We start from the raw sequence: 14,815 nt of genomic DNA, 5'->3' as shown, positions 1-14,815 counted from the left end.
GCATAAGCTGGAATCAGGATTGCCAGGAGAAATATCAATAACCTTAGATATGCAGATGACACCACCCTTATGGCAGAAAGTGAAGAAGAACTAAAGATCCCCTTGATGAAGGTGAAAGAGCAGAGTGAAAAAGTTGGCTTAAAGCTCAACATTCAGAAAACTAAGATCATGGCATCTGGCCCATCACTTCATGGGAAATAAATGGGAAAACAGTGGCAATAGTGGCAGACTTTATTTTGGGGGGCTCCAAAGACTGCAGCCATGAAATTAAAAGATGCTTACTCCTTGGAAGAAAAATTATTACCAACCTAGACAGCATATTAAAAAGCAGAGATATTAGTTTGCCAACAAAGGGCCATCTAGTCAAGGCTATGGTTTTTCCAGTAGTCATGCATGGATGTGAGAGATTTGAAAGAAAGCTGAGTGCCAAAGAATTGATGCTTTTGAACTGTGTGTGGTGTTGGAGAAGACTCTTGAGAGTCCCTTGGACTGCAAGGAGATCCAACTGATTTTCCTAAAGAAAATCAGTCCTGAATTGGAAAGACTGATGTTGAAGCTGAAACTCCAATACTGGCCAGGTGATGTGAAGAACTGACTCATTTGAAAAGATCCTGATGCTGAGAAAGATTGAAGGCAGGAGGAGAAGGGGACACCGGAGGATGAGATGGTTGGATGGTATCACCGACTCGATGGACATGAGTTTGTCCAGGAGCTGGTGATGGACAGAGAAGCCTGGCGTGCTGCAATCGATGGAGTTGCAAAGAGTCGGACACTACTGAGCTACTGAACTGACTGTTTTTTAAATAAAGTACCATATTTTTCATACTTCCTTTTCTGAATCCCTTGGATGTGTCATAGGAAGGACATTTTGTAGGCAAAGTAAATATGTAACAATATGATTCCAAATTAAACTGAATATTGTTCCTTATGATACTGTTTTGTTTCTGAGTGAAATTTGGAAAAATAAGATACTAAGTGAAATAAGAGTACCTATTTAACCCCACACAGAAATTATCACGATTAATGCCTATCTTGTTCTGTGTATTTTACATTCAGTTATAACTGGAGTATACCACAAGTTCATTTCCATCTCCCTGTTCAGAGGTGCAATTACTATGAACCTGATATTTAGCTTTACCTTCATGATTTTATAGTTTCGTTAGAATATATATGCTATGTATAACACTTATTAGTGTACTGTGAGTTTTTAATGTTTACACAAATGTTATTTTTTCCCACTCATGTTGAGAGCTCCCTACATCCGTCTGCTGTGTTCCGTTGTGTTCCATAATGTATTTATCCAGATGCTGTAATGAAACCCTTCTCTGTACTTTAGCTGCACGTATGAGTTACTGATGAATGTATGCTGGGAGAAGAGCGGGGTTGCAGAGTGTGCCCAGTTTCGCTTCTGGGGAGACCAGGCATTCTCGTTCCCGTGAGTGCCACTGTGCCATTCTTGTCCATACATTCTGATTGATTTAACATCTGTCCTATTTTTTTTGCTTGTTTGTTTTAATGACATATTCATAGCAATTGCATTGATTAAAAATTAGTGTCCATTTGTCATGTGTCCACTTTGTCTAATACTTGCAGCTTTTGTCATGGCTGTATGAAAATGGGAGACAAATGAAATAGTAAGAGTTACAACCTCCCTAGGGGGTTAAATCTGAAAATCGACTTTATTCTCCTCACCCACTTCAAACAAAACATGGCTGGTATCTCCGTTTCAAGGACAGCAGGCAGAGTGTTGATGATAAAACAATATGCACTGGGTCAGCAGTGGCCAGGGACGACTAACCCCTTCCAACCTTGCATAATGGTGCGCTAAGCATTGGACACAATTTTTCATGCTGTCCACTTAAATGAAACTGGCAGGCCACCATATGCTGAGTTTGGAGAAAACAAAGGAAACAAGAACTTAGGTACATATGAAAAATGTGCAGAATAAAAGCTGAGCACACATAGTCACTACTTGGTCTTGCTAGAGTGGTTTAACCATCTCTCAGATACCTCCACTTTAATTTAGTGGTTACTTACTTTGAAATAATGTTTCAGTAGTGAGTTTTAAAAAGTGTGTTTAATTAAACAGTAAGTACTGAACTTCTCTTTCAAGAAAGTTTAGGGCAACCATAAAACTGGTACAATATATCCATTGGCGTTTTCTGTCCATTATTTAGGCCATAAAGGTTAACACTGATGATCTGACACCCAGAAGATGCAAATCTGAGGACACAATATTGGGTTGGGTTTCAAAAGTTATTGGTTACATTAAGAAAACTGCCTGAAGATGTCCCTTTCATATGTTCAACTTGGGAATTTGGAGAAAATGTGTAAGCATACCACTCTGAGAAGCATGGCTTTTCACTTAGATCAAATTACTGCTTTCTAAAGTAAATTGTATTTATGTTTTATTCCAGATCTTTTCAGTACTTATGAAATATGCAGCAAGAGCTGTGAATATGTTAGCTCCATTAGCAACAGAGAAAAATCACAAGCAGTGGAATAATGCCATTTAGATGTTTCACATAGGAAATTAGATCTAAAAATGGTTTGACCAAGCATCCAATTAATGGAACCAAAATAACGCTTTTGGAAGTTTATTCTGCTAGAAATTAAACTTTGACAATGTCATCAATTCTTTGTAAAATTCAGTTAAGAAGCTAAACACTGACGATAACTCTTGGTGGTGGTGACAACTTTGGAAGCAATTTTGGAAAAGATTGCAGATGATTTTATTTAAAATCAATAATCAACTTTATTATGAGAGAAATACATTTTTCAGAAAATAACCAGACAAAATTGACTGGCTTTAAGTATATAAATATTTTACAGAATAATTATTCTGCTAGCTGTTTTTAATGCTTAAATAAGAAATATAAAGCTATTTTTCCCTTTTGCTTCAATTACAGTTTAAAATTTTTGAAGAATTTCATTTTTAAAAGCTGTTTTGAACAGAATTATTTATAGGTCCATCAATGTAATAAAAATAGTCTGTAAATAAATATATTAAATAATACACAACTTTACATTTTAGTATACTGTTTTACTTTTAAAGAGTCACAGTTTAATAATGCAATTTATAGTCCCCTAACCCTACTATATAACATTAAATTACTCTGTAGATTGGTACAACAGATTTATTCCTTGTCAGAAATTTGTATGATCACATTAAAAGCTGCCAAGATAATGAATGAAGATTGGATAAAGGATGTATCAGATGTTAAACTGATAAGAACAAATACTACACTTGATCTTAGACAAAATGCCAAGAAGAGATTGAAAACTGGAACTTTATGTAGCTCTAAGTTGTAGCTTTCTAATTACTAGTGTGTAAGAACATCTTTTCATTTTTAGTAGTTGTTAAGCGTTTTCTCTTTTAAGTATATATCCTCTTTTTTCTCTTATGTTAATACCTTTCATTCTTGTTTATTTTTAAGAATTTGATATTTTTTGAGTAGTATTACTTTTTCCATGTATATTTTAATAGTGTTTATCTGAAGTTTCATAGATATACAAGATAAATTCTGGAACACATGATATGAAGGTTTCTAAAAAGTCAACTCAGAAGTCATTCTGAGACTATATAATTCTAACTTTAAATGAATTAAAGTGTTTTGCCATTTCAGCAAAATATTTTTAAAGATACCCATTAAAAAACTTCAAAAATTTTTTTTGGAGGCTAAAAGAAAGTGCCTGCCAATGTAGGAAATGCAAGAGATTCCGGTTCAATCCCTGGGTCAGGAAGATCCCCTGGAGCAGGAAATGGCAACACACTCCGGTGGCTTGGAGTGGAGTGAAAGAAACCCATTCTCTACAGAGGGGCCTGGTGGACTACCATCATGTGGTCCCAAAGAGTTGGACCTGACTTAGTAAGTGGATAACAACAACAAAGGATACATTTAAATAAACACCCTACTCTTACAGAAGGAAAAAAAAAAACCTGCTTGTTAACTACATAGCTCCTAGATGGTCCACTAAATATTTCACAATTGTCTTTTTGGTAATCAATAACCTCTCAACATACTTGCTAAAAATAGAGGTTCTACAAGTTTCACTGCAGATCACAGGGTTAGAATATCCAAGGAAAGGTACTTAGAACTCTGGATTTTTTAAAAGATTCAAGTAGTTCTTATCTTTGAGAAAGTTTGAGCAACTGTGCTCTGACATACTAGCAAAAACAGCAAAAACAGTGGGAAGCATGTTTAGAGTCAGAAAAATGTATCTTCTTCCTACCCCAGCCTTCCCAAATCTTCTACCTTCATATTCTTTCTCTATCTTGGCAAATAATACTCCATCCATCCAGCATTTCTTAAGAGTCAGAAAACTATAGGTTTGTAACTTAGTAAACAATAAGAAACATATTGCTGAATATTTTCCTTGGGTACACAAAAGTTCTGGCTACATACTCATATGTCAATGCTTATTTCTTGTTGTAAAATAGCAGTAGTTAGTAAAAGTATTTCACCACTGTGGCAAAATAACTTGTGTAAATGTTCCACTGCCACAAAAATTATATTGAAAACCCAGAGGCTGGCATTTTGAACTTCAGGTATTCCTGTACTATGGGAAAGCAGGTTGAGATGTCAGAGGCTATAATGAGAAGAGTTCTTATTTTTATTAATTTCTAAATTGTTTTGTGTTAAGGTAGATGTGCAGGTATGGGATGAATAGGTAGGTCATTGAAGCAGCAGTTAAAAATTATAAAAGCTTTGGTGAGATTGCACATGGAAACTTAGACTTTGGCTCAGCTGGGAGATTTTTAACAAAGGATATTTCTGATTCTTCATTGATTGTTGAGAAGGCTCTTCTGGGGAGGCACCTTAACAGTTTGGAAAGAAGGCAATTTTGTAGCCAGACAATGGATTTTGAGAAGTTTACTATTTTAAGTCTCAGATTTGAGGCTTGTGAAATAGGGTTAAAAATATATATTACCTGAGAGTGTGGTTATAAAATTATATGATAAAATAATGGCAATTAATTATATTTGCCCTGTGCTTTTCCCTGAAATAAAGACCCAATTTAAATTAATTACTCTGTATAGGTTGGTGTGGATATTTTTGAGAAACACCTTCCTGGTGATGAAGAAAAGAATATTCTGGCAAAGTAGTATACTTACTCCAATATTGACTTTTCAAAGATCCAGATATTATGTGCGGAAATTGACATGACTTGTAAAATGAAAAGTGAATAATTATAGATTATTTAGGAGGCAGTCATTATTTACTGTGCCTATATAAATCTCAGGGCACAGAGCTAGAACTGAAAGTTTCAGCAAGAAAGAGAAAGAACTGCTAAGAAAAGGTTGCCCCAAGGATTATTTCTTTCAATTTTTAGCTTGAAATACTGGGTGTATGGTGCTGATAATTCCTGAGCTAGAGGAATATCATAGGAGGAACCATGTTTTGTGGGCAAAATAAAAGATTTCATTTTGCTTTGTAGATATGTAAAGTAAAAATTTGAATGTGTCCCATTTGACAGTCAAAGATCTGTCACGTGTACTCGCATGGCTGACTCATGTCAATGCATGGCAAAAACCACAACAATATTGTAAAGTAATTAGCCTCCAGCTAAAGTAAATAAATTAAAAAAAAAAAAGATCTTTGCTAGAAATGTGAATTTGTTTAGTGGTCAGCATAGAAGTGGTGTTTAAAGCCCTTAAAATGCCTGCACCTTGAACCAAGCACAGTTAAGGCCTGAACAACCCCAGGCCTTTGTCAACTTTGATGGACGAGCCAAAGAAACACATATAAAGTTTATGTTAAAATTATTGGGAAAAGACAGATTACTCAGAGATATTGAAACAACTAGCTATTAGCTAGCAAATTGAAGAAATAATAAAATTGTATAGAATATATTTGATCAGGTATTCAAATGTAAACAGTGAAGTGACTCACATGCTATATGTAAATATATAAAACTACTAAGAGGCTTCCCCAGTGGATCAGCAGTCTACCTGCATGCAGGAGGCTCAGGAAATGTGGATTTGATCCCTGGGTTGGGAAGATTCCCTGGTGGAGGGCATGGCAACCCACTCTAGTATTCTTGTGAAAATCCCATGGACAGAGGAGCCTGGTGAGCTACAGTCTATGGGGTTGCAAAGAATCAGACATGACTAAAGTGACTGAGCACACACCCATAAATTATTTTAGTGGCAATATTCTATAAGCAAACATTAAATAATTTTTCTAAGTTCTATTAGCTGATGTTTTCTCTGTATCCTTTTCTTTTCTTTTGTATTTATATGTCAGTTTAACTCACCTGAGAATGACTTCTCTTAACCCAGTTATTATTTTTTTTATTTAATATTCCCACTCTGTTTTAATATATGTAATATCAGATTCCTCAGTAGAGAAGAAATATAGAATTTGGATTGTTAATGTTGAAAACGCCTTGCTTTTAGATCTGGGATTCTGAAACTTGGTTTATTTAGGGCTTCTCATCAGACCTTGATTTTTCAGGTTTCTGTGATTGCTTCTCCAAAATAATCAGTGTTTGAAGGTGACGACTCTGATAAATGTAAAATTATGCAGGCTTTTAAGAAAATTATGTGTAAGAGAATTCAATACTCTTGAATTTGAGGCCTTAATAGCATTGCTTTCATCTGAGTCCTCTATGCACTTGAGTTTCAATATGCCCAGAATTTCAATATGTTTTGCCCCCTCAGACCACATATTACAACTATGAACATTGTTGAACTTGAGACTCTTAACCATAGAGATAGAGATTTCAGAATAACCTTCAAAAATTAAAGTCATTCTGTGAGCTATCAACATGGAATTTCATTAGAGCAAAATGGTGATGTAGTTAAGTTTTCCCTTGATGTCCTTTGTTCATCTCCTTCCAGGTGTTGCTTACTTTTCCTGGGCTTTACACGCCTGCTTGTGACCCATCATGAATGTATAGAATGGGTTATTGGTGAGGTTGTTTGTGCCTTATGAAGACTTCTTTATCGTTACGTGATATGCATCTCTATTTAGGTTGCCTTTCGTTGTGTCTTTTTTTTTTTTAACTGAAGTATTTGGGCTCCCCTGGTGGCTCAGGCAGTAAAGGATCTTCCTGCAATGCAGGAGACCTGGGTTCAGTCCCTGGGTTGGGAAGATCCCCTGGAGGAGGAAACGGCAACCCACTCCAGTATTCTTGCCTGGAGAATCCCATGGATGTAGGAGCCTGGCGGGCTACAGTTCATGGGATCGCAAGGAGTTGGAATACAAGTGAGTGACTAACACTTTGAACACTTTTGATAGCTGATTTACAATATTGTGTTGGATTCTGGTATACACAAAAATGATTCAATTATGCATGCATATATATTCTTTTTAAGTATAAGTTATTACAAGATATTGAATATAGTTCCCTGTACTATGTAGGAGGAACATGCTACTTTATATTCATTAGTTTGTATCAGCGGGGCGTGCTGCATTACATGGGGTCGCAAAGAGTTGGACACTACTGAGTGACTGAACAGGAACTTAACTGATCTGCTGATCCCATTATTATGTCTTTTAAAAAAGTTTAATGATTTTCTTTGAAAGTAATGCATATTTTTGCTATATTTATTCTTACATGCCTGATAATTTATTTTTGTAAATACTATCAATTAAAATTTAAAATTTCTAATTATTTTTTGATACTGTAATTAAAATTACTAAAAGTATTTAGTAATCTTAAGTTCACTGAACTCTTAAACTAATAATTTATCTTCATTTCTTTGGATTTTTCTACATAAATTATCATATCTTCTGCAAATAATATTTATTTTCTTTCCTATAACTTTTTACAAAATATTTTTATGTCATATTCATTAGGAGCTTCAAAACAAGGTTGAGTAGAAATATACCAGGAATCTGCATTTTTTCCAATTTTTCTTGAAGAAAGTTCTTACAGCTTCATCATTAAGGTGATATTTGATATTTTCTGTGAGATTGGGGTAGATATACTTAATATAATTAAGGAAATGCTTATCTAGTCCAAGTCTGCTAAGGTTGTTTTATATTTTTGCTGCAGTCATTTTTTTTTTACGTTTTAGATTCCACATTAAGTGATAACATACAACATTTGTCTTTCTCTGGTGTGACTTATTTCACTAGACCTAATGCCCCCAAGTTCATTTGTTTGTTGCAAACGGTGAAAGTAGTCTGTTACCCCCTTTCCTGCCATCGGTTGCCTAGGTCGCTTCCATACAAAGCTGTTATAAATAACGCTGCTAGAGTGTTAGAGTGTGTGTGTATCTTTTCAAGTTAGGGTTTTCGTTTTCTTCAGATGTGTATGGAAAAGTGGAATTGCTGGGTCACATGGTACTTCTACTTTTAGTTTTTTAAGGAAACTTCATAATGTTTCCCACATTGGCTGCACCAATTTGCATTTCCACCAACAGTGTGCAAATGATTCCTTTTCTCCCCATCCAGACAGCGCTTCTTATTTGTGGTCTTTTTGATGATAGCCATTCTGACAAGTGTGAGGTGATATATTATTGTGGGTTTGATTTGCATTTCTGTGATGATAGGTGACGTTGAATATCTCTTCATGTGCCTGTTGGCCATCTGTATGTCTTCTTTGGAAAAAATGCCCAATTCAGTTCTTTGCCCATTTTTATTTGGATTGTTTGATTTTTTGAGTTATATGAGCTGTTTATAAAATTTGGATATTAACTCTTCATTGGTTATATCATTTATAAATATTTTCTCATACTCACTAGGTTTTCTTTATTTTGTTGATTTTTTCCTTTGCTGTGCAAAAGCTTTTGAGTTTAATTAGGTCCTATTTATTTATTTCTACTTTTATTTTCTTTGCCTTAGGACACAGATCCAAAAAGTATTAATTTATTTCAAGGAATCTTCTACTTGTGACTTCTTAGGAGTTTTTGACTTCTGGTCTTAAATTAGATCTTTAATACATTTTGAGTTTTTTTTTATATATGTTGTGAGATAACATTCTAATTTTTATGCAGTTTCCCAGGGCCCCACTTACTGAAGAAACTGCTCCATGGTATGTTCTTGCCTCGTTGACAGAGATTAGCTGACCGTGAGTGCATGGTTTTATTTCTGGGCTCTCTATTCTGTTCCACTGATCTATTTTTTTGTACCAGAATCTTACAGTTTTGATCACTATAACTGCACTTTTCTGAAGTTAGAGATTGCTATACCTTTACTCCGGCTCTGTTCTTCTTTCTCAGGATTTTTTTTTTTTTTTTTGACTATTCAAGATCTTTGATGGTTCCATACAAATCTTAAAATTATTTGTTCTACTTCTGTGAAAAATGCTCTCATTATTTTGGCAGCGACTGTATTGAAACTGTAGATTGCCTTGGGTAGTATGATCCTTTTAACAGTGTTATTTCTTCCAATCCGTGAATACAGTATCTATTTCCCATATATCTGTGTCATTTCTGTTTTCTTTCCTTTGTGTCCTATAGTTTTCCAAGTGCGAATCTTTTACCCCCTTATTTCTATGTATATTATTTTATTGCTATGTATATTGTTTTATTTTTTTTCATGTGATTGTAAGTGGGACTGTTTCCTTAATTTCTTTTTCTGATAGTTCTCTGTAAGATGTAGGAATGCAACAGATTTTTGTATATTAATTTTGTATCCTTCAACTTTACTATAGTCATTGATGAGCTCCATCTAGTAGATTGTGGTGGTATCTTTAGAATTTTTTATGTATTTTATAGTGTCACTTATAAACTATAGCAGTTTTACTTCTTCCCTTTGCTATTTTGATTCCTTTTTCTTGTCTGATTTCTGTGGCAGGGATTTTAATACTATGTTAAATAAAAATAATGAGAGTGGGCATCTTTGTCTTGTACCTGATCTTAGGGAAAATGCTTTCAGCTTTTCAGCATTGAATATGATGTTGCCTGTGGGCTTATCATATATGGTCTTTTTTATGTTAAGGTATCTACTTTGTGGTGAGTTTTTATAGTAAATGATGTTGAATTTCATCAAAGACTTTTTCCTGCTTTGACTGAGATGATCATATGGCTTTTATTTGTCAATTTGTTAATATGGTGTACCATATTGTTTGAGTTGCAGATATTGAATCATTTTTGCATCCTTGGGATAAGTCAACTTGATCCAGTGTTTGATCCTTCTAATGTATTGTTGGATTTGGTTGGCAAATGTTGTGTTTAGGATTTTTGCATCTACCTTCATTAGTGATATTGGCCTGTAGTTTTGCTTTTTTGTGATATTATTGTTTGGTTTTGTTATCAGGGCATTGCTGACCTCATGGAATGAGCTTAGAAGTGTTGTTTCTTCTGCATTTTCTTTTTTTTTTTTTAATAGGTTGAGAAGAATGGGTGTTAACTCATCCTTAAATATTTGGTAGAATTCACCTTGAAGGCTTCCAGTCCGAGATTTTTCTTTGCTGGGATTTTTTTTCTGATTCAATTTTGTTAATGGTAATTGATCTCTTTATTTTTGCTTCCTGGTTCAATCTTGGGAGATTGTAAATTTATTGGATTTGTCCATTTTATTGCCATATAATTGTTTGTAGTAATCTGTTAATTATCCTTTGTATTTCTGTTGTGTCTGTTGTAATTTCTCCTTTTTCAACTATGATTTTTTTTTATTTGGTTCTCTTGTTTCCTTAATGAATCTAGCTAAAGGTTTATCAATTTTGTTTATATTTTCAAAAAACTGGCTTACTTTTATTGAACTGTTTTATTGTTTTTTTGGTCTCATTTATTTCTGCTCTGATCTTTATGATTTCTTTCCTTCTACTAAATTTCAGTTTTGTTTGTTCTTCTTTTTCTAGTTCCTTTAGTTGTAAGGTCAGATTATTGATTTGTATTTTTCTTGCTTGTATTGTTATAAATTTCCCTATTCAAACCACTTTTGCTGCCCATAGATTTTTGGATCACTCTGTTTTCTCTTTTATTTGCCTCTAGTCATTTTTGACTCATTTCTTCAGTTATCCATTTTTTTTTAGTGGTATATTGTTTAACCTCCTTGGGTGTGTGTGTGTGTATGTGTTTCCATTTCTTTTCCCCCTTGAAGTTGATTTCTAGCCTTGACATTGTGGTTGAAAAATATGCTTTATATGATTTCAGTTTTCCTGAATTTACTTGGGCTTGTTTTGTGGCCTAGTATGTCTGTCCTGGAGAATGTTCCGTATGTACTTGAATATTCTCTATCTTTAGGTTTGTTTTTTTTTTTTCCATTCTAAGTCCTGGAGAATGTTCCGTATGTACTTGAATATTCTCTATCTTTAGGTTTGTTTTTTTTTTTCCATTCTAAGTACAATGTGTCTTGATGTGGTCCTCTTTGTGTTGACCCTTTTTTGGGACCCTGTGCTTCCTGGACTTGGAAATCTCTTTCTTTTTGCATGCAAGGAAGTTTTCAACTATTAGGTCTTCAAATATGTTCTCCATCCTTTTCTCTCTTTTTCTTCAGAGACTCCTATAATGAAAATACTAGTATGATTTCTGTTGTCCCAGAGATCTCTTAAACCACCCTCATTCTTTTAATCCTTCTTCTTTTTTTGTTTAGCTTCAGTGATTTCCACTGTTGTGTCTTCCAGCTTGTTGATCTGTTCCTCTGTATCATTTAAACTGCTGTTGATTTATTCTAATATATTTTTCATTTTGGTTATTGTAGTTTTTATGCATTCTGGCTAAAATCTTCTAACTTCTCATTCTGCTCATCCATTCTCCTTCCATGTTCTTTGATTATCTTTAGAATCATTACAATGAATACTTTGGTGGATTGTCTGTCTCTACTTCAGTTGGTTCTCGTTCTGAGGTTTTACCTTGTTCCTTTGTTTACAACATATTCCTCTGTCACGTCATTTTGTCTAATTTGCTGTCTTTATTTCTGTGCACCATGTAGGTTGGTTGTGTTTCCTGACCTTGAAAAGTGTCCTCTCATAACAGATGTCCTGTATGTCCCAGGAGCACACTGCCCTTTGGTCACCAGAGCTATATATGCTCTAGGGGCGTCTCCTTTGTGGGCTGTGTGCACCCTTTTGTTGTATGGGACTGACTCCTGTGGGCATTCTGGTAGCTGAGGCTGGCCCCCAGTCTGAGTGCTTGCCAAGCCCTGCCTTGGACAGAGGCTACTGGTTGCTGATTGGCGCGTCTGGGTCACGGGGGAGCTGGCTGTGGAGCCCAGGTGCCCAGGGACTAGTGCTGGATCATCGGTGGGCTTTTGCTCTGGGCCCTGGAGTGTGTTAAACTTTGCTTCTACCCTTTAAGAGTAAAGCCTGTCTTTCAATTTACTGCCTCCTTGCTGGGTCTCAGAGCATCTGAAAGTTTATGTGGATCTTTTGTGGGTGCACTCTCAGTCTCTTCCACCCCTCCTATGCAAAGCTCCGCTGGTCTTCAGCGTCAGATATTCGGGGGGTCTGTCTTCCTTGTGAAGTATCCTAACATGGAGCTTGGACCCTTCACTTCTTGGGGAGAACCTCTGCAATTGCGTGTATCTTCCTTTTTATGAGTCACCTACCCAAGGGTGAGGATCTTGATTATATTATATCTCAGCTCTCCTTCTATCTCATTGCAGTTCCTTCTTAATATCTTTAGTTGTGGAAAATAATTTTGCTTCTCTTCAGATCATTCTTGTTAACGTTTCTCTGTAATAGTTCTGAATTTGGTGTGCCTGCGGGGAAGGGTCTTCCCCGTGAGCGCAGGGCCTTCCTGTATGCTCTTTGGTCTGTTCCCCTCAATCTTGTTCTATCTCGTCTGGAAAGTGGTTTGTGAAGTCGTTATTATTATAGAACTATACATTTCTGTCTTCCATTCTGTAAATTTTTGAATACATATTGTGAGAGTCTTTTTAAAATATTTACTTATTTTTACTTATTTGTCTGGCCTAGGTCTTAGTCGCTGCACATGGGATCTTTGATTTTAGTTCTGCGATGTGGTTCTAGCTCCTCAAGCAGGGATGAAACCCAGTCTCCCTGCATTGGGAGTTGACTCTTAACCACTGGATAGCCAGGGAAGTCCCTTGAGAGTGTTTTATTAGTTCTGGGTTTCTGACCACGGGTGAGCAGAACTTGTCCCTGGGGGTCTCTGGCTGCTGGGCCCTGAGCGTCCTGGGTCCAGTGCCTTCTGCTCAGGTGTGCAGGACCATGCCCTGGGTCCTCTGGTGGGCAGAGTTGTGTCCAGGAGTGGCTTTGGAGTCAGAAGGTCTTAAAGCAACTTGTTCTCTGATGGGTGGGGCTGCATTCCCACCCAGTTGCTTGATCTGAGCTGCCCCAGTACTGGTGCCTACTGGCTGGTGGGCAGAGGCAGAGCTAGGTCCTGATACTAGTAAGTCAGAGGGAGGATTCCCACATGGCACTTGCCAGCTGCAGGGTCCACATGGTAGAAGCAGCTCCCCGAAGTGGCCGACACCAGTGTCCATGTCTCCAAGATGAGCTCCAGGTACCTCCTGCTTCTTGAGAGACTCTCTAAGGTCAGCAGGTGGGCCTGACTCAGGCTCCTGTCAAATTACTGCTTCTGTTCTTTTTCCTGAACTGTATTAAATTTTACTTGTGCCCTTTAAGAGTGAAGTCTTTTTTTCCCACAGCTCTCTGCCTCTCCTAAAAGTAAGCCCTGCTGGCTTTCAAAACCAACCATTCTGGGGACTCATCTTCCCAGCGCAAGACTTCCCAGCGCAAGACTGGGTTGAGGAACCCAGGGTGGGCCTCAGATCTCTTTCTCATGTGGGAGAATTCTTGTTGTTCTAATTGTTCTCCTATTTGTGGATTGCCTGCCTAAGTGTGTGAGTCTTACCTTTATAGCAGCTGTGCTCCTCCTACCCGCTGTTGAGGGTATTTCTTTATGTGTTTAGTTGCAGAAGATTCTTCTGGTAGGTTCTGGTCTTTCTTGTTAACGTGCTGTGCTAAGTCACTTCAGTCGTGTCTGACTGTGACCCCATTGACCATAGCCCCAGGCTGCTCTGTTCGTGGGATTCTCCAGGCAAGAATGCTGCGGTGGGTGCCATTTCCTTCTCCATTCTTGTTAATAGTTGTTCTGCAAATAGTGGTAATTTCAGTGTACCCATGAGAGGAGGTGAACTCAGGGTCTTCCTATTCTGCCACCTTGGGAACTCTCATCTCCAATATTCCTTGACTTTTCTAAAAACCAAGAGCTAGTTCCTGCTAGCATGATAGTTCTCCACTGTTTCTTTCAGTCTGACATTCTCTGCTATGCTACAAAACCCCGCAAGACTGAGGATGATAATGCACTCCAAATAATATACTGGGATCTGGATGTTCCAGGGGAGGAGGTATTGTTTATATGACTCAAAGAATGCTGCTTCCTTGAAAAGAATTTTGTGCTCCCCCCAGTATCTATAAGTGTGTAACTGAGTACCTGCTCTGAATGTTCTACAGAACACCTCGTGTCTAATATGACCACCTCTGGCAGCCTTGTCTCAGCATATGCTTCATGATCAGTGTAGGGGCAAGTGGTGGCTTACCTAGCACTCCTCATCCTGTGTATTATATGTAAACTAAGTAAATACATGCTTACTTGGAAGATATAGCTTTAAGACATATTTTTCAGCATCTTATTCATATCCGTGTAAGTTTAGCCCTTATAGACTTCCCAGTGACAAGGTACAGACTCATCCCTATTTCTCTTGAAAACTAATTTCCTTTTTTGTTTGTTTTGGTTCCTCCTTTTTGTTTTTTTAATATAGAACAAATGGAAATATTTTTGTGCAGTCTTAACACAGAAGACAGCCCTCTAAGTCACTTAAAATACACATGTTGTGTTTGTGTAAAAAACTTGGTATAAATTAAAGATAATTTAAAAATAACTTAAAATTAGTGTTAAGATAACCTAACTTCTTTTTAGTTCAGTTAAGCAGCTCTTTCTTGCCTTATATTT

General features: G+C 36.6%; 1 pseudogene; it reads right to left on the bottom strand.

The window, feature by feature from the left end:
* Nucleotides 1–3,170: 3,170 nt before the first annotated feature.
* Nucleotides 3,171–3,277, bottom strand: LOC139034950 (U2 spliceosomal RNA; annotated as a pseudogene).
* Nucleotides 3,278–14,815: the final 11,538 nt, after the last annotated feature.

This window comes from Odocoileus virginianus, chromosome 4 (genome assembly GCF_023699985.2).
Source record: "Odocoileus virginianus isolate 20LAN1187 ecotype Illinois chromosome 4, Ovbor_1.2, whole genome shotgun sequence".
NCBI classification, from domain to species: Eukaryota; Metazoa; Chordata; class Mammalia; order Artiodactyla; family Cervidae; genus Odocoileus; species Odocoileus virginianus.
This window is presented reverse-complemented; position numbering and strand designations above follow the sequence as displayed.